The sequence below is a fragment of the Schistocerca cancellata genome, chromosome 6 (assembly GCF_023864275.1).
Source record: "Schistocerca cancellata isolate TAMUIC-IGC-003103 chromosome 6, iqSchCanc2.1, whole genome shotgun sequence".
In the NCBI taxonomy this organism is placed as follows: Eukaryota; Metazoa; Arthropoda; class Insecta; order Orthoptera; family Acrididae; genus Schistocerca; species Schistocerca cancellata.
The window spans coordinates 453100873-453120037 of record NC_064631.1 but is presented as its reverse complement, the minus strand read 5'-3'; positions in this window follow the sequence as shown (position 1 = coordinate 453120037).

The window sequence follows — 19165 nt, the reverse complement described above, 5'->3', positions numbered from 1 at the left end:
CTACATAATTGATTTATGTACTAGGCATGAACTTGAAAAGAATCATGTCATTATTAGCACAGTTTTATTCTGTGCAAGGTGTATGTATATGAGGTTGGAGACATATTGTTCCCATAGTATCTGCAGTACTGGTTTGAGAACTGCATTTTAATGTTTATTTTTTATACAGAAATTTAACAGTATCTGTAATATGAAGCAGTGGGGAGGGGGAGGGTGTATTTTGTGGAAGCATGCTATGTGGTTGATATGCAGTAAATTTCATAGAGGCTTGCACCATTTGAGGACTGGTCATAAGGCTTCAGTTATCACCTCAAAAAGTAAAGTTGTTCTCGTAAATTTTGTTTATCGTGTCAGTCCTCCTCTACATATTCAGTCTTCAACACCTCATATTAGTCCTCTACATATTCATACTTCAGTGCAAAATGTTTTTCCTGATAATGTGTGACTTGCCGAAGACCTTGGTTATGGAAGTCTGCATTTTGTCTGTTCTGGTAAGAGTCGAAATTTGATACCTCAAAGAAGCAGCAAGCGTGAGCTAGGATGTTGTCCAGCAGAAACACCCCCATGGACTGCTTCCCGTGACACTTTGTCTTGACAGCCTTCCAGTGCTTGAACAGCTTCTTCATGTCGTCATCAAACACCCACCACTCATCCACGGTGATTAGGCAATTAAAGAAGTCATCTGAATTGACAAGACAAGCCTGCTACATTTCTAATGTCTCAATTTGGTGGATTAAAAAAAAAAACTGAAAATTGATTCATAACTGATTGAGATACCTTGGGAATTCTATCACCAGGGCCTTCACTTTTTTTTTTTTTTTTTTTTTTGCAGTTTCCAGTTTTTCACAGAGAAATGGTCTGCTACTTCGTTTTTCGTGCTGGGAGCATCTGCACCACTTGACCACTGCGTCATATGTTGATGCATTGTTGCTGTACACTTTCACCAACTCAGAAAGGTTTGCTGCAGTGTTGCCCACCTTCAAATGCAGAAAACAAATAACAGCATGGTACTTCGGCTTATTAATGGGCTGCTCTGTTTTGTTTCAGCTCCTCTAGCAGTATTATGCTACTGTATTGTGCTGGGGAAATTTCAGTGTATATCAGTACTGCAGACACGTACCTCTAAACAAACAAGAAATTATTTATGTAACCTTCCTTACTGCCCCAAGATTATAATGAAAACTTAAATTACCCTCGTGTATGTAGCACCGTCGAGTCCTGTCAGGGGTACTATATCAGTATTTGCACTACTGACAATACAAGTCTAAGCTTCCCATGAAATTGCCAGTCTCTCCATCTACATTTCATACTAAGGCACTAATGCCATGAAACAAGATGTAATGCATCACTGGAAAAATATATATGTGGGAGCCAGTAATATGTACAATTAGTTACTTGCTCCAAAGATTATAATCACAGTAAATAATTGTGTTGTCATGTATTAAACTTCCACACACTTGATTAAAATTTGACAGGAAGAAGGAATGGGTAACGATTGCTTACTATTCCAAATGCTGCTCATACACATGTGGAAGTAGAAAAGCTGTATGTTATGTTAACAATGTAAAGTGTTAGTTTCTTCCTCAGGGAGTAAAAAAAAGATAGGGTGTACCTTGTAGTTGGCATTTTTTGTACATTTGAAGTAGAGCTGTTATTACTGTATTTAGATGCTTATGCTATTTCATGCTGCTAATATTTTTAATTTGTCTGTTTGCAGATGATTACGACAGCGAGTACTTCGTATATCACACACGGACACGTATCTCTTCATTACCATGTCACTCGCATCCAAAGTCACTTTAGCATTTGCCTGTACAATTTCAGTGGGAATCATCGGGTATGTTCATTACAGGCAGCAGTATGACAGAGAGAAACTGCATGAGGGTGTTATTCGTGACGTGCAACAACAACAGCGAAGAAAGACTGAAAATTTATATCTCTTGCAGCAACAAATAGAATTGACAAAACAATTAAAAAAGGATGAAAAAGCATAATAAAAAATATTAGCAAAATTAGTCATTTCCATAGAAAAGCAATGTTTTGTATCATACAAACAAAGGAATAAAATGATCTAAAATAAATATTATTGAACTTCATATGTATCACTTGACAAAGTGAACTATTTACACAACTATAACAGTATCCAAGTTTATCATGTGACTATAACAGATCTGGTGAAAGAAGATTCATTACAGTTTGTCAGCTTGGTACGGCTTTGTGCGTCTACATCAACCAGTCATGCGACACACATCCCTGTGACAAAATGTCAGTGTTGTGGCGGCTCTACAGCTGACTTGTTCTTGCACACAGTCATTTACACTTTAGAAATGAAAACTGACAACAGCACTGCTAGCTATTCTGATTTTCTGTTGCCAACTCTACTATAGATACCATCATGTTCCAGTTCATAGTAGTGCATGTTGTTACCTCAGATCATAAACACTGAAAGCAATCAAGGAAAGTTCCTTTGCTGGCAGCAGTAACAGCTCAGTGCTAACATCATTTTTAATTTATTGATGATAAGAAGCCTAAAGGAATGCCAGAACAGGCAAGCAAAATATTAAAGTTTAGAAAGTATGCAAATTACAGGAGGTGGCTTAAGATGCTAAGCATACTTTAGTATTGACCTCAGAGAAAAGAAGAAGCCAAGTGCATGTAATAAATGTCCCACAGATGGGATGGAATACTGTTACCAGTAACCCCCACCACAATGCTTCAAAGAATTGAACTTCCATGTATAAAACAGCTTCAAACATCTGATTACCTCACAAATGAGTTAATGTGCTAAATATTCTATTTTTGCATGCAAACAAGAAAAAATAAAAGTTTGAAATTATGTTTAAAGTTTGTTGGAAGTTGCTAAGTGCTCTCATTACTAAACACTAGGTGAGTATAGTTTGAGCCGTATTTTAAGCAAAAGCTAGTTTTTCTTGCATCTCAATGTTTTTGATGTCGTATCTCCTCAACTATGTGTTGCATGATATAATTTTCCAGGAGCATTCAGTGGTATATGTGGATATGGTATGCAAAATGTGTTGCAAATAGAGTTAGAAGTAAGAAATTAAAACATCGTGCATGCTGCTGAATTTGTACTGCATGAAGAGTGAAAATTTAACGAGAGCGATAAACTTTTTTCCTTTCGCCATTCTTCGGATGTCAGTGAGAAAAAGTTTTATAAATATTTATAAATTGTGTGTAAAGTTCATTAGAAGTTCCCAAATTCTCTCGTTCTCAAATACCGGCTGAATATAGTATGGGTAATGAACACGCCGTGAATTACTCATTTTAAATGCAGTCAGTAATTGTATGAAGTACTGAAAATCAAATTTCTGTTGCTCCTGGAAAGCTCTAGCTAGGGAGCCTGCAACTCAATCCATGCACCATGTGCTGAGTTAGGCATTTAGAGATGCAGCTGAGGCAGTAATTTCTCCAGCATTACTCATAGTGTAAAAAAATAAAAGAATTCATTGCTAAGCGGAAACGTAATAGCTTTTGTTGCACAGAATTAGACATCAGGACCACAAGGAAGCTGAGAAAGTTTTCTGTGGGATTGTTGTGTGTGAATAAGACGGCAGTTTCAAAAAGGGTGTACTGTATTAGGTTTGTGTGAAAAAAATGAAACATCAGAATTAATGCAACCAGTGGTTTCTTCAGGTGAAAGATGGATTCATACACTTTAAACTGTGAACAATTGTCAAAAGTGTGAGAGTATTATTGTCAAACCCATACACCAGTCAATTTTTAATTATTGTGCTATGTATTGCTGTATTGTCTGATGTTGCTCCATTTGTGAGAATAGTGAAGAGCATGCTGTTACTGTCTTCCCTCCCTGTTTCTTACATGTAAACATGATGGTGCTGCCACCCTTTCCATTTTCCAGTTAACTTTTGTGGTAATAGATCTATTGACAAATCTTTGTATTTTGTGTAATACAGAACTACCTGTCATAACTTTAGACAATGAACTTTTTAAATATTTATATTATGTAAAATATTTATTGATTGCATTTCCATAGCTACAGTAAAAAAGTGAATGCAGTGCCTTGTTCTTGGGTTTGGTAAAATTAGGATTTCATGAACTTTAAACAGTACTCCTGGAAGAGTAACTGTCTGGCAGAGTCTAAGAGTAAGACAGTACCTGGTGTGTGGTTTTGGTAACAAAAATGTTATGTATTAATAGTAGTAACAATATTTATTAATTTTTGATAATTTTGAACAGTCTTTTCTATAAATATCTTGTCTTTTTCCACACTGGATTTTCCATTGTTTCATTTTCTATACAGTCTGGCATACAGAATGGAGATATTAGTACCTAGAAACAAACATGTATAATTTCAGTGGAAATAGTGCATTATAATCTTTCTACTCATGAGGATCACCCAGTATGGAGCAGGAAGTGCAGGGTTTATAATAGAGAAAGGAAAATCCAAGAGTTGAAAATTAAGATACGCATACCCTACGATGAAGCTGAAAAACTTTCTAAGTTATGCAACCTTCGGGGTTTGCTGCTTCTTTCGCGTAGGCCTTCAAGAAGCTAGTTACCGAGTCGGATGCCTTCACACAAACTTGAACCACAGATTCAAGTATGAGTACAAGCATTTGTCCATTTAACTATGGAGGAAAAGCTACATCTGTTCCTAAGACATTCTCTACACATTCAATCAACTCTTCCTGTAAGTTATAGAGAAGTCACACAAAGTCATTAGAAATCAAATAAAGTGGCAGCAAAATCCTTGGATCAGTGAACGCTCTCCTTTTCCAGTTGTGACTTTATGGTTGAGGAAACTGACATCCACATACAAGTACCACAGAGTTGGGCATTGTCTAATGTTACCCATGAACCCTGGGGTAAATCACCACTGCCTACAAAGGGGGACAAGGACAACCATTGCAAATCAGTGGCTCCCTCACAGGCTTCTGAATTTGCAGTGGAACTTACGTTGATACCTATCACACTAGGAAAAATTAAAGCTGTTGACCCAAGAGAGATAATTCTGCAATTGCTTACAGGAAACTTGTTTTAAAGTCGCCAACACACCAGAATTAAGGGGCTGTCGCTTCTACAGGAAGAACTATCTCACAGGTGACAGGGCTGAGGGTGAGGTGGCTGTCTTTGTTGAAATATGCCACTCCCCTCCTGTCCCTTTTACCACAGCTATTCAAGCATTTCCAGTGGAAGTTCTCAGACCAGTCAAGATCACAGTGTATTCCTAATATGTCCACCTCATGATCTGTTGGATGCAGATACTCTGGTAGAGATCTTCCGGGCAGTCAACCACCAGTTCCTCCTCATGGATGACTTCAGTGCACACTATGTGCTGGTGGTTGTGGCTAGCTATTGCTCCAGGGGGCAAACTATCAAGCACCTCATTCATTTAGAGTGTATGTGCCTTTTGAACTGTTGCCAACTTTTCTACTACAGGCCTTTAAGCCACTGATCGTAGTTTTTGCTCCCCAGCTGTTGCAAACTCAGTTCAGTGTGCATTGGCCAGAGATTTGTATTCCTGAGACCACTTTCTGGTGGTGTTATACCTGACTCAGACAGTGGTCGACAGAAGATGTCACAAAGATGGATCTTCAGAGGACAAATTGTTTGCGTATAGTCAACAGGCTTCCTTCAAACAACAGGAATGTGCCTGGGATATGGATTGTCACCTGTGTGATCCAGTGAGCTGTTGGCCATTCCATTCCTCAGTCTAGCAGCGACCTCAGATGCCTGTCCCTTGGTGGAGTGAAGAATATCCTCAGCATTTCAAACACCATCTAGCTGCAGGAAATCTTTGTGCCTTCGAGTCCACGAGATCACAAGCGAGGTGTGTGATAAAAGAATGGAAGAGAAACATCTTGAAGGAATTTGTGAGTTCTGTACATTTCAGTGCCCAAGTTTGGGGCTAAATAAGATTAATTTCAGGCAAGGGCGGTACACATCCCCTTAGGACCGCGTTGAGAAATGGAGGCTTCATGGACACGCCTAAAGACACGACTCAAGTTTTAGCTGAATTTTCTCTCTCTCTCTCTCTCTCTCTCTCTCTCTCTCTCTCTCTCTCTCTCTCTCTCTCTCCCTCTCTCTCTCGTCACTGCTTCACCCAGAAAAACTCCTGACATGTGCTGTAGATCTGTGTAGATGAGGAAACTTTGCTTCTCCCAGTGTAATGAGATGGCCTATGACCTTTCGTTCACTATGTGGGGGTTGGAATTGGCTCTGTCTGCAGCCAGAACAATGCTGTGGGCCACATCAAATTCAATACGCCATGCTCCATCATCTGTACCCTGCAACCAAAGACAATCTCATATATTATTTCAATCATATGGTTTCATGGACAGGTCCCCTATCACTTGGAAGAAGCAATATTAATGCCCTTATTGAAACCAGGCAAGACTAATACGAGCCCTAATAGTTATTGGAGTAGAGCCCTCACCAGATGTATGAGTAAGACGCTAGAGCACATGATCATACGCCATCACATCTCGCTTCTCATTCAGTGACCACCTGTGCTGTTCCCAGTGCTGTTTCAGGTGATACCATTCTGCCTTAACAACTTAATTGTACTGGAGATAGTGATACAGGAGTCTTCCTTGTGCTGCAACCATTTAGTCGGTGTGAGCGGTTTTTATCTTGAAAAAGCATAAGACACCATCTTGGCCATGTGGATGTGTATCACATCTTAATCAGTCCTTCCATGAGGACGGGTGGTTTCACTATCACATTGGTGAATCCTTGCTTGACTGCTTTGTTCAGATGAATAGGGTCCCCTGTGGAGATACGTGCGAATAAAGGGATTCAATCGTTGAACACTGAAAAATCTCTCAGCAGAAAGATCTGGAGAGCTAACAGGTCCCACCTCTTGCAGTTTTATGGGTGACTTGTCATATCACAGATAATCACAATGAGTTTTAGAAACAGTCCATATTTCCTACCTCAAGATGTTAGACGCTGCCCACCTTCAGGGCATTTGGACGTAAACTGGAACCATTTGGACAGTGTAGTTCAGAGTTTTTTTTTTTTTTTTTTTTTTTTTTGCAGAGACTGGTGAACCACCACTCCGAATTTGGTGGCACCACCTTGTTGCTCAAAGACCCTGAAAATTTGAGCATTGATTCATTCATTGGCATTTAGTGTGGTGGTCCACCCCAGTTCTCAGCAGCTGTTGAGGAATCGGTTCCAAGTGACCAAGGCACTCAGGTTAGATGCTACCAACTTATGGATCTGGACACATCAGGAATGGAACAGATTACCTCGAAGTCTTCAGAGGCCCAAAGCGATTTTAAGTCTGATGCAATACAATAAAACTTTTACTCTAGATTAAGTTTTTAGGACTTTGCTTTCTTCAGTGTTAGCACTTCTTACAATTTTATCAATGTTTATACGGATGGATTTCAGTAAGGGAACACCCACAGTTGTTCAGCTGTTTTCACTGAAAGGTTTAGCCAAGTGTGTTTTTTGGAACAATTTACAAATTATGATGTGGAGTGATACGCTATTATGACAACAATGGAGGGGATCAGAGGCAGACCCACAAAAAAAATTGGCTTCGCTATTGGTGAATACATATGTTTCAAGTGTGTGCCTTGCCCCTTTGTCTAGCTGTCATAATAATACACCAACATTCGACCATTGTGACTAGGTGGCTAAAGGGGTCGTTGTGTATTGGTCACCGTGCTTCGGAGGGCTATTTGAAAGGGTGTGATCAGATGCAGAACACAGTGAAGGTGGCCCCATGTTCAGAATGTCATCCACCGTGTTAAAATCTGATTCGTGATTGATTTTTACAGTTTCCTCTGTAGCTTCAGTTGTGGTAAATTACCAAGTGCTGCTGGTGTAACTAACTGTACTTGACATCTCTAGTGATTCCCGATTCTTCACAGAGAGATGTACTACGTACACATGAGGTACGATTTCTGTAAGACAAAAACCAAATTTAAGAAACCGTTTTTCACAGTTGTGTTCACATTTTAACACTTGAAGCGGTTTTGTTAGACTGGTCAAATATCTGTTTTCCGATTATCAGTTATTTCTGACAAATGGCCTCATGAAATCAGCTGTTCCAGTTGCTCATTTAGTCAACCCAATGGCTGTTTCTCTTCAAGTAAAAGTTGGAGGTAGACGACTTCGTGCTCATTTCAGTATGTCAGTATTGGGACAAGGGTGCTACGAGATCACTCTGCATCGTTGCCGGATGTATCCAAGGTGGCGGTGACGACTTCATCTAAGATGGTATTGTGTATACTTGGAAACAGCGCATGATGTCATCCAAGATGGTGGTGGTGACGTCATTCAAGATTGCGGATTTGGCAGGAAGTTTGAATTTTGGTGGGAAAGTGCTACTCCCCCAGAAAAAGGCGAGAAGTTCAAATTCCAACACGATAATGCACCACACCATGGTTACCTCTACTAATCAAAGAAAATCACTTGAAGATAGCTGACTTGGGCTACCTCCATTAACCTAAGTCAACCGACCACTACTTTGTCCCACGAACTGGCGCCAACATTGAATTTTGGCAGTAAACAAAGCACACTTGGCGTTTCACTGCTAAGGTAAAAAAATGCTGGCAAAGAAAGCACACTTACACTAACCTCACTTGCCACCTCTTAATGATTTGTGGAAAAAAGGACTTGTCTTTATTATTTAACCAATTTCATGCAGATGTGTTCACCACGGACTGGACTCCAACTGGCTTAGTACATTCCGCCACCAGCAGAGGACGCCCTATGACGTCAGGTGATGACGCAAGTACCGTTATTCAAGATGGCTGCATACATTTTGTTTGTCATGTGCTCTAGGACACAGCCACTGGACAGTCCCATTACGTAATCCAAGGTCGTCTGCTCTCTCGCGTGTGGGGCCAGCGATTGCTGACGTCACAGCCTCCACCCTCCATCCTGCACATTCATACTTGTGCCAGAGATAGACTTCTACTACTAATCTAACTGAACACCTGTGACACCCACATTGCTCATCTGATGTATGAATTACCTAAGTACTTAATTCCAATTCAGTCTTAATTATTTTCAGTAACTGAATGTACCATTTTTATATTCAAGGATCAAATAAGTTCCACATTTTCCCAATAGGAGCACAGTGTTCTTTCGTGATGTATCATCCCCCGACCCCTAAAATACTGCTATCCTATTGGCTACTGCATTAGTAACGTGATTCGACATCATAGAACCTAGGACTTGGAATCAATTTTCACAAATGCCACACCCACCTGGACTTGGAATAAAATAGTTAAATTCTCCACCACGATCCTCATCCGATGGCCACATCTCCCTACCAGTCAAAGTTATTGCGCTAACATGCATAGTGCATGACATGATAAAAGATGGTGGGGCGAAATTGTGAGAAAACGACTCTCTCTGTTATGGACATCAGTTTTTATTTTGCAAGAAATGTCTCCACCACTAGATCTAGAGTCCAACTGACGTAGTGCACAGTACTGGCACCAGATGGTGCTGTCTTCCCTCATGTGACATAATCGGGAAAATAGCCCGAAAATGATTCAGCCTGCTCTTAGCTGCTGTATAGAGTAAGGAAGGAGTACACTCCATTTATTTTGGAACATTTTATTTAGGGATGGAGTATATTTATCACACTGATACAAAACACGCGCTCTGATATGCTTGGGTTCACAATACACAGTCTACAGACATAAAAACTACTTCTAATTTACCAAAATAATTTCAGTACAGACCTGCAAACTGTCTAAATAATGCATCACAGTGATGTTTAGACACATTAAGTACTCGTAAACTGACCAAATAACACGTAGCACCGACTACAGACCTGCTCGCAAAATAAAGAAATCAATGCATGCAAACACCCTCCGCCACCCCCTTTCTAGTAGAGCGCACAGGCTGCCCCAACGAAGTGACGTGGCCGTCAGCTGCCAAACCATACACAGACGCCCGTTCACGACTGCTCGCTCCACCACACTTGGAAGCTGCCGCCGAACCCAGGTGAAAGTTGTCTCTATACAGTCTCCGTTATACTAATGTCACAGAATTCCAAGGCGCGCTCACATGAGACACCTCCAGACGGCACATGTCTTTACCGCTGATGATAGAATAGCACAGGGCGCATTGATCCTAGCGCGACAAGACACACGCCTTTAATCATATTTAACTACCCTCCGTGACTGATGAAACGCCGCCAAGTGCAAGCGCATAGTTACAAACGCTTCTAACAAAGTTCCCAAAGTTATTCTTACATCACATGGCTTTTGTAACAAAAGTAGTAGCCAAGTCGACCTATCGCGAATTGTATAGTGTCACAAAAATAGTTAACACTCGCTTTCAAGATGTCTCAGCTTGTATGCACGGAAATTATTATCCTAACAGAACCTGTTTACGAGAATAACATCAAATCAACCTTCCGCAGCCCCCCTAACGTGATACCCTGTCTGCAAACGTTCCCTCCGCTAAGTAGAGGCTCCTATATCCCACCACAAATGATTTGAATGAATCGAGCATTCTGATTGGCTCTTTTCGAATGTGCCTGCCGAATTACTGACGCCGCCGGTATCAAAGCACCATCCACATTTTCTTTCTGGGGGCTTTCAGAGGTGAAATTATTTTGCACAGATCGCTGAATTCCATTGGCAGTTAAACCCGCAAAGTTGTCTTCAGATTATCAAATACATATGAAACTCACGAGAATATTGAAAGCCAGGAAGATATTTACCAGTGTAACTACAATTAATTATCGCGATTGCTGCTACAGTCTTGACACTGATCAATGTACGATAATGTCTCCTCTTGACGACTGTGCTTCTGGAACGAATCTCATTGTCTTTATCGCATATAATTTTCCACGTAAAAAATCTCTCTCATACCCCCGCGGTTACAGATGTACTGAATCTATACGTTCCTCACGATAGGACACACAGTCATCAGTCTCTAGTCACGCCATAACATAAACAATACTAACTTTACAATCCAATATATGCACATTTTACACAACATATGCCACAGTAACTTTACAATACAATATATACACATTTTACACAAACAGTGCAGTTATCTTTTATATCTGTAAAGCAACCGAAAAAATTATCATGTGCCTACACTCACACCGGCTATATCTCACAATGCTCCCCAGTCCTACGGATGCAGTCAGCCTTTTCTCTCTTTCTACAGATGCGACATTCAGCGGTAATAAACTATTTTTACACTGATCAGCATATTGTACCGACAACTAAAACTCACAAAGTGCCATACATATCGTCAAATACGAGAACATTCTTACTTATTTACGTGGCTATCCCACTGGGGACAGGAGCTTGAATATTAGTCAGTGAAACCGAATTCCAACCAGGCAATATACCACCACCTACCGTATCGATCTACTAAACACACAGTTCATATCCTCTGTCATATAAAATCATCCCTTTTACATCAGCGGACCGAAGTCGCTCTCAGAACTCTTCTACAAATTCGATATCCTTTCCCCTCAAAACAAACGCGTTAGTGTTTCTGTTTCCTTGCCTGTTCGCTTTTCTACACACATCTCCAGACTCGGGGATTACAAGAATGCACGTATTATCGCCATATTATTATACCATTTTCACGGTACTTCTCCATATCAAGCACTAGGCAGCATCCTACCGATTGCTAGTGCAACATAAGTCCCCTGAGTAACTAGAAACAAATACAGGAAACTAATATTTCCACTCTCAAATACCGAAGTCGGTCATGTAACAGATTCGAAATCATCTGTATAGTGTACAAGCCAACTAAGGTCTTCCCCATGTCTAGAGAACCGGCAAACGTCTCTTCCACATACCACAATAAATCTTCCCTCAACTAAATAAAGGCGCGAAATGTGCAAAAGCAGTCAAACGAACAATTTACATGGGAGTGAATAACGCTCCATCGCAAACGCACCTCCATACACAGTCTTCTTAAATTTCCACTTGATCACGAAAGCCACCCAACACACACTAGGTATTATTTCGCAATTTGGTTGTCCAGACGAGGGCAAAGTTAACTCAGATACATTCCTACACTCCAACAGGCCTCTGCATTCGGACAGCTGCTGCCATCAACAGGAAACGTGAATCGTTACCACCATGGACATTGCAAACACGGAATCATTCTGGAAAACCGTTCAAATATATCTTGTATCATTATACTTACAATTAAATGTTACGGTCACGGTCTCAATTGAACGGCATTCGGCAATGAGCGGAGTAACAGAAATACACCCTGCTGAAGGCTGTGACTCTGGAAATGTAAATATCTGTACCTTCCTTACAACTCGACATACTCCTCCCTTTGCTATCACAGTACTCCAAGTCAAATCCATACCCTCCTTACGACTGGACATAGCCATCTCCTTTACACAGACACATACCATATAAACCTGATGCTCAAATGCGAACATATATTGCACCCGCCGCTACTACTAAGTTTAATACTTGGTCAATAACTGATTGCCTATGATACGAAATAATACTGACTGAAAATCAACGATGAGTGTGCATGTCTCTTAGGTTCTTCTTGCGAATCCTACCACCGTGCCCTAGAAACAGAGACACATAATTGGTGAGATGTTAAAGAAAAAACCGATCGCAGCAACTACTGCATGTTACTGTCACAAGCGGTCTTTGTTCTATAAGTGCATGCAAGTATCAATACTAAAAGCTATACCCGCTTTACGAATCAAGGTACAACATGACGTCTGAATGAGGTGGTTTTCTCCGGACAAATACCGTGACGGTGATCGTACGAATGCCTATTGTAAGCTCACAATGCAACCACGTGATAAAATGAATTAAGTTTGCAAGTGATTTAGCTAAGGAACGTCGTGTGTAAGCAGTATTTGCCAATCTGTCACACCGCCCCCAACTATATACACTCCTGGAAATTGAAATAAGAACACCGTGAATTCACTGTCCCAGGAAGGGGAAACTTTATTGACACATTCCTGGGGTCAGATACATCACATGATCACACTGACAGAACCACAGGCACATAGACACAGGCAACAGAGCATGCACAATGTCGGCACTAGTACAGTGTATATCCACCTTTCGCAGCAATGCAGGCTGCTATTCTCCCATGGAGACGATTGTAGAGATGCTGGATGTAGTCCTGTGGAACGGCTTGCCATGCCATTTCCACCTGGCGCCTCAGTTGGACCAGCGTTCGTGCTGGACGTGCAGACCGCGTGAGACGACGCTTCATCCAGTCCCAAACATGCTCAGTGGGGGACAGATCCGGAGATCTTGCTGGCCAGGGTAATTGACTTACACCTTCTAGAGCACGTTGGGTGGCACGGGATACATGCAGACGTGCATCGTCCTGTTGGAACAGCAAGTTCCCTTGCCGGTCTAGGAATGGTAGAACGATGGGTTCGATGACGGTTTGGATGTACCGTGCACTATTCAGTGTCCCCTCGACGATCACCAGTGGTGTACGGCCAGTGTAGGAGATCGCTCCCCACACCATGATGCTGGGTGTTGGCTCTGTGTGCCTCGGTCGTATGCAGTCCTGATTGTGGCGCTCACCTGCACGGCGCCAAACACGCATACGACATCATTGGCACCAACGCTGAAGACGACACGTCTCCATTCGTCCCTCCATTCACGCCTGTCCCGACACCACTGGAGGCGGGCTGCACGATGTTGGGGCGTGAGCGGAAGACGGCCTAACGGTGTGTGGGACCGTAGCCCAGCTTCATGGAGACGGTTGCGAATGGTCCTCGCCGATACCCCAGGAGCAACAGTGTCCCTAATTTGCTGGGAAGTGGCAGTGCGGTCCCCTACGGCACTGCGTAGGATCCTATGGTCTTGGCGTGCATCCGTGCGTCGCTGCGGTCCGGTCCCAGGTCGACGGGCACGTGCACCTTCCGCCGACCACTGGCGACAACATCGATGTACTGTGGAGACCTCACGCCCCATGTGTTGAGCAATTCGGCGGTACGTCCACCCGGCCTCCCGCATGCCCACTATACGCCCTCGCTCAAAGCCCGTCAACTGCACATACGGTTCACGTCCACGCTGTCGCAGCATGCTACCAGTGTTAAAGACTGCGATGGAGCTCCGTATGCCATGGCAAACTGGATGACACTGATGGCGGCGGTGCACATATGCTGCGCAGCTAGCGCCATTCGACGGCCAACACCGCGGTTCCTGGTGTGTCCGCTGTGCCGTGCGTGTGATCATTGCTTGTACAGCCCTCTCGCAGTGTCCGGAGCAAGTATGGTGGGTCTGACACACCGGTGTCAATGTGTTCTTTTTTCCATTTCCAGGAGTGTAATTGTATAGTATTTGTAGCACTTTCTCTCTCTCGATACCATATCAAAGGTTCTGCGATATATCCACTGAGTTATAGGCGATGACTGACAGAGAAGGAACACAAACAGTAGTAGCAGATGATGTGCCGATTAAGGTCGTAAGAAGAAAAATGTAGACTAGTTCTCAGATCTCTAGTTTTACGCTATCTGCTAGAAATGATGTCCATGATTTGGAATGAAGTCTTTGCTTTCAAGCACATACCTGCATCGGTCACAACCACAAGTGAATCATATTTCGGGCATTCCCATATTTCAAAACGAGTCACCTTCCTCGAACCTGGCTGCTACAGTAAAATTACTACCTGGTTTTACCCAGTCCCTATGCATCTTGCACCTGATCCCATTTCTACAGCTTCGTGTATGTCATCGTTCCATTTTGGAAGTCGGAACTGAGCAGAAGTCGGAGAAAACCATATCCACCACCTTATGCAACCCATGTAGAAACAGATCGATCTGAGTTAGTGCTACAGGAGCATGTCTTTACTATTCGGCGGAAATAACGCGCATTGTGTTGCATCCCCAAACTAGATACAAGTACTACAGAACCCCAACATGCTATCATCGTTATTCTCTACCCCCAAACAGATAAAAATTACGAACTATAGAAGTTCCACTAACTTCATCCGATATAGAACTCACCTCGGCACAGATGCTGACGCAATTACGCAAAGCTGCGGTGGGACTCCAGCGTGGAGAAAAAGATTTCGCAATGCTCCCCCAGAATACCGCAGAGTGCAGCCAACCAAGGGTTCCTAACGGTTTACCAAGTCCTTCGCCGAATTTACACCTCAAACTGCTACTGCCGTCTATTAAATATACAGGCACCGCAGAGGTCACTTTAAAGTTTGATCAACTTTTGATCACCTATACTCGAGGCGAATGATCGTATGAAACGCTCCCTCTGGTCCTGTTTAGTTGCTTCAAACACTGTTTTCTAACACGCTTTTGTACAAAGTCAAAAATTTCCTTTTTATTGCCACGACTTCAAGATCTGGGCCAGGTTCTAAACTGACATTAAGAAGTTCTGATCCACGGTCTTTCGCAGGACACTATACATTGCACAGTGTAAATCACATTCTCATGGCGGATATTACAACACTGGGTGATTTTAAATAAAAGTAAGCAAACTGGAAGAGCTTTACGACGTTGGTGTAGGTCACCAGTCTACATTCTGGAGGAGATTCACAAGCTCTACATTTAGACTCGTCTCTCACCCTGATGGAATAGCTGACGACTCTGCATTCCCTTTCGACTGATTCCTCATATTGCACTCATGTACGCGATCATTGTTTCGCTGCTAGCAACCCCCCAGAAGTTGCTGCCCATCCACCAAACATTTTTCCCCAATTCAAACAAGTGATATCAGTCAATCACTATGTGGTAACCAGTGCACGGATGGGATGAAAAAGGCACCATCTATATACTCTAATAATAAATATCACAATTGATAGTGGGTAGAATTTTACAGTAACTTCAACACCGGCTATTTATGTGACAGCAAGTTTCTTCAGTTTCAGTCTCTAAACCAACCCCTCTCCACTTTGCTAGTATCATTGCGAACATGGATAGATGACTGTACAGTACGTCCATTCAGTGTCAATTCTTTAACATATAAATCATCAAAAGTATACCAGACAGCGCTCCACATATTTCTGTCACCTTGAGCATAGTGTTTAATTTACTATCTATCTCTCTGCATATGGGAGTCACAGAGCATTCTCGCTGTCTTAGGGTAAAAAGACCTTCATACACTGTCATTGACCAGCCCACCCTATAGCAGCACCACTATCGATTTAATCTGCATCCGAGCAGAAATAAACAGCTACAATCCACGTCGCATGAATGAATGGAGCTTTCCAAGTCCTCACCCATTCAAGTGCACAAGATTTCTCGAAATGCACCCATGTTGGGGAGCTTAGCATTCCTCATCAATGTATAGTAACAGATTTCAAAGTGCCGTGATGTAATAGCAGACAGTTAAGAAGAACACGAAATGAATGATTTTAATACACAAAGGAGTCCCAGACGGATGGAGTTCGAGGCATTTTTTATGTAAATCAACTAAGTTATCAAGTCTAAAGTATTGTTCTAGAGTCTAGGATTGGTACCTGGTAAGAGAGAGAGAGAACATAAACACACGCACTCCTAAGGCTACAACATTCTGCACTTAAAATGGGCCTATAATGTTAGACCACATGCGTTTCCGATAACACTGTGCTCCTAATGGGAAAATGTGGAACTTCTCATTTGATCATTGAATATAAAAATGGTACATTTAGTTACTGAATATAATTAAGATTGAGTTGTATTAGGTATTCATACATCAGATGAGCGATGTGGGTGTCACGTGTGTTCAGTTAGATTGGTTGCAGAAGGCTCTCTCTGGCGCGAGTATGAACATGCAGGGTCGAGGCTGTGATGTCAGCGATCGCGTGCTCGCTGGCTGCACATGCGTGAGAGAGAGAGAGAGCGACGATCTTGGATTACGTAATGGGACCATGCAGTGACTGTGTCCTAGAGCACATGGTGAACGAAATGTATGCAGCCATCTTGAATAACGGTACTTTTCTCATCACCTGACATCATGGTAGCGCCCTCCGCTGGTGGCGAAATTTACTAAGCCAGTTGGAGTCCAGACCCAGTGGTGAACACATCTGCATGAAATTGGTTAAATAATAAAGACAAGTCCTTTTTTCCCACGAATCATTAGGACGAGGTGGCCAGTGAGGTTAGTATAAGTGTGCTTTCTTTACCAGCAATTTTTTACCTTAGCAGCGAAACGCAAAGTGAGCTTTCTTTACCGCCAAAATTCAAAGTTGGTGCCAGTTCGTAGGAGGAATTAGTGGTCGGTTGACTTAAGTCAGTGGAGGTAGCCCAAATGAGCTATCTTCAAGTGATTTTCTGGATACTCTTGTGTTTCGAGAGATGTGCAACTTTGTTTACAAATCCCTTGTTCAAACAGAAGATGATCTGGTTTCACGGATAGTAGCAGCAGCAATAGGAATTAAAGGCACCCCTACAGTGTTTGACCGTGGTAGAACATGACCCACCGTTTACATGTCAGTAGAGGCATTTTTGAACCGCTACTGTAACTGAAGTAATTGTGTCGTGTTACTGTTCTCTCTTGGTAATAACGTTAAAATTTGTTTGGTGTACTTCTTGTCCTCACGCGATAACACATTAGGAAAAACGTTTTCATTGTCCAGTGCAACTCTCAAGAGTTTGTTAGTTGGATTAATTGTCATCAAGAGAAAACTCCTCTATTTCTTTAAAAACTCATCAGAGGATAATATGACTGAGAAGAATATTTGCTTCTGCTCCCAGTATCTTTTAGCGGCGTGCTACGTTGCTTTTTCGCGAAGATTTCAGTGTATATATCATGGCTACAGACCTGTACCTGCGAACCATAAATCTATTACTTTATTTTTTTTGGAAATTATAATTAAAATCTTATGACTTCCCCGCCTACATACCTTTTTTATCACTTCCAGGAGGCAGTTGCTAGAGAATGGTAAGTAAAGTAGTCATCAATCCGACGATTGTTTTCAGCACTACAGTGCTTTACTAGGCATGTTCCTATCGCAGGTGGTATGCCTTTGTCTTCCTCCTACCTTTGTACTGATTTACCCAGCTGGTTACAGGAGAATCTACAGTTTAAATTGGATTCCAAAGTACCGTGTAACTCGGCATTTTGCACATCAAAAAACACCAGTGGTGAAAGAAGCGATAAGTGACAGATTAAGACGACGTTGTAACATAATCACGACACACTAGCCCATTTTTGTTATACAGAAGTGTAAATCACGTATATTTGTAGGAAATTTAACATTATCTTTTAGAACACTTGTGCAAAGTGTAAATCAATAGTTTGAGATCCAGCATACAGTCAAACGCAGTCAAATGATATCGCGTTTGACATCAGTAGTACAGTATATAACAAGACATCAACGATTCAGATACAGGGTGGAACCCGGTAAAAAGGCAATATGTCTTGTGCGGTGTTATTGCTTACGTGCGCGCCTTTACTGCAGATGGGAAACAAGGCACCAGTAGAGTGCACTGCGTGTTGTGTACGTAACCTATGACTGTGACAGTGCCAAGCGGGAAACATATTATGTGATGAAAAAGCTGAAATTGGTGCGTAAAAGGAAGCGGAACAGTCAAATCGCCAAAAAACTGAACCGTTCAAGTACAGTGAGTGATAATTTCGTTAGACTGGGCGCACGATAGGAACAGGACGGAAAACATGAGCACAGCAGAAAATTATCTGAGGCGTCGAAGCGGCTACTTTTCCGCAAAGCAAGGGCCACAAACCTTTATTCTTCTCAGCTCGTTGCTGACTTAGAGCTGACATAACTGACAGACATGAAAAGCAAATTTGCTAAAATGACAACTTCCATTCAAGGAACCCAAACATAAACAGACTAGATTGGAGTGTGCTGAAGAATGTATGTTAGGAACTTAAGAATTGCATAAAGTGGCATTCAATAATGAGAAGTAGTTTAATTTAGATGGGTCCCATGGATTTCAGTATTATTGGCATGATTTGAGAACAGAGCAACAGATAAGAATGAGTAGAATTTTTGCTGATTAAGGTGTTATGATTTAGGCAGCCTTCTACGTTAAAGATATATTACGCATTGCTTGGCTGAACACTAGAATGAACTCTTTAATATTTACACTGAGTTGCTAGAGACAGAACTGATTGTATGTATGAGGTCCTATCGGACGAAGGTCTAATGTTTCAACAAGATAATGCATCTGTGCATGTTTCTGTTACATCCAAAGAATGTTGATAAAAGATATCGGTTTTGCCCTGGCCTGCATGTAGCCCGGATCTGAACCCCGTGGAAAACCTTTGGGCAATAC